The sequence below is a fragment of the Penaeus monodon genome, chromosome 17 (genome assembly GCF_015228065.2).
Source record: "Penaeus monodon isolate SGIC_2016 chromosome 17, NSTDA_Pmon_1, whole genome shotgun sequence".
In the NCBI taxonomy this organism is placed as follows: domain Eukaryota; kingdom Metazoa; phylum Arthropoda; class Malacostraca; order Decapoda; family Penaeidae; genus Penaeus; species Penaeus monodon.
In genome coordinates this window covers 9,218,050-9,220,549 of record NC_051402.1, presented here as the reverse complement: position 1 = coordinate 9,220,549, position 2,500 = coordinate 9,218,050, and positions in this window count along the sequence as shown.

Here is a 2,500-nt window from a genome sequence, read left to right as displayed (position 1 = left end):
AAGAAAGTAGGGGAAAGAAAAACAGAGTAAAAAAAAAAGAGAGGTAAAGAAACGAAGGGAAAATATACGAAAACAAATTTAAAGGGGAAGGGAACATACAAGGAATTGAAGATTTTGAAGAAAAGGAAGATAGGTAACAAAGAAAGGGGGGGGGAGTCCATTAAGTAAGGGAAGAAAGATAATCATGAAATCAAGAAACGTCTCGAAGAAAAGGAACATTAGAGAAAGATGGGAATGGTGAAAAAAAAAAATAATGATAATCATAATAATAATAATAATAACAATAATAATAATAATAATAATAATGATGATAATAGTAATAATGATAATGACGATTATAATGATAATGATATGATAATGATAATGATAATGATAATGATAATGATAATGAATATGATTATGATTATGATTATGATTATGATTGCAATTATGATTATGATGATGATGATGATGATGATGATAATATGATAATGATAATGATAATGATAATGATAATGATAATGATGATGATGATGATATCCATGATAAATGCGGAAAACCAATGGAAATTACATTCACATCAGTATATCGCACATACGTCAGTGTTAGATATTTTCTGTATTCTTTACTAAGAGGCATCGTCATGTAAGGGAAAGTCTCAAGGCAGAGAACTTGATGAAAGTAAATGAGTGATTTAAAGGAAACTTCTAAAACACAATTTCTGCACATCGAATTCTCATGCTTTTTGTTCCACTAGCCACTGTAATGAATAATTTATAGGAGAGATACTCAGCCTTCCCGTCCATTAACCTCTAATCCCATTTTTTGACATGAAAATCCGGTCACATTATACAGTATACGTTATATTTTGAGAAAATAAATTCATAATGTCATAAAATATTGTTTTAGTGTTATTTGGATTTTTTTGTTTTTGTTGTTGTTGTTTTAGACTCTCTCAGAATCTAACACGCGCTGATACTTAGTTTGGAAGAGTATAAGCGTATCCTTACGCAGACGGGATGGCTACGCACGTATAAACAGGCCTTCTGAAAATACAAAGACGTAGACCTTCTATAACTTACAAGGGACCCCAGAGACATGGCGGAAGCTCCAGTAGAAACCTCATATATAACATACCTCCAGCTATTTATTCATCCCCTTTTGACTCCGGATATTTTTTTGGAACACCATTTAACTCAGGCCACTTACCGAGAACCTGATCTTGCTGTTTATCGACCATCTTTCGAGCTCCTCTCCATAAATCAACCTCCTTTCAGCCCTTTAGGAAATCATCGACCCCCTGGATGGTCCCATAGACTGCATGTCGACCACTCTGAGAATCCCTGGTATCTAATTATTATGAAAAATAAAGAAGTGTTGGATGATTTTAATTGTTTTCTTTGTTCCCTTTATGGTTTTGTAGCATGTATATAGCTGTTCTCATCATTCTAGATAAGATTAGTTCATTTACTGGTAAGAACATCAGTATATGAACACAAGTGCACATACAAACACACACACGCACACGCACACACACAGACACACACACACACACACACACACACACACACACACACACACACACACACACACACACACACACACACACACACACACACACACACACACACACACGTACATGTTGTTAGACACTCATTGTATTCCAAATCAGACTCACTGCGACTAATCGGCTTTTAAAAGAACCTCGGCACTGAGCAAACAAGAGCAACTCACAGTGTTATTCACCATTTTTCTTTTCATTCATATTTCTTGACCTTTTTTTTTCAGTTATAGGAAAAACACCATAAAAAGGCAAGTAACGGGCTTGGTGAAAATATCACACACACACACACACATTCTTTTTCCTCCAGGCATTTTTCATTATAGTGGAACTATGACATTACAAAATACGAAAATACATTTCAGGGTCACTTCAGCGTAAAACTATTCTGTAATGACAACAGCTTTTTGCTTTAAATTTGTGTAACTAAATATTCATATAGAATTACGGCCTTTATATTTTAATTGCTCTTGTAACATTTTTTGTTATATATTACGCTTAACAGAAAATGCGTAATGTTATTACTAATATGAATGCCGACTGTTTATACCTATAATTTCCTTGTTTACTTGTGTCTTAGTTTGATCTAGACAACGAGAGACAGAGAAAGTAAGCAGGAGAGAGAGAGAGAGACAGATACAGAGATAGAAAAAAAGGAGAAGAGAGAGAGAGTGTGTGTGAGAGAGAGAGAGAGAGAGAGAGAGAGAGAGAGAGAGAGAGAGAGAGAGAGAGAGAGATGAAGGGGAAAAAAGTTGTAGCCCTAAGAAATCTCGATAAAGAAAATGACGCTCCCTAGCCGCCTTCTTTATAATTACTAAAATCCATCATTAAAAATATTAACAACGATAATGATATAACAGTAATTATAATGACAGCAATCATGATTATAATAAGAGTAATGATAGTGATAGTAATGATAATGGTAATAATAATAATAATATCAATGATTATAATAATAGT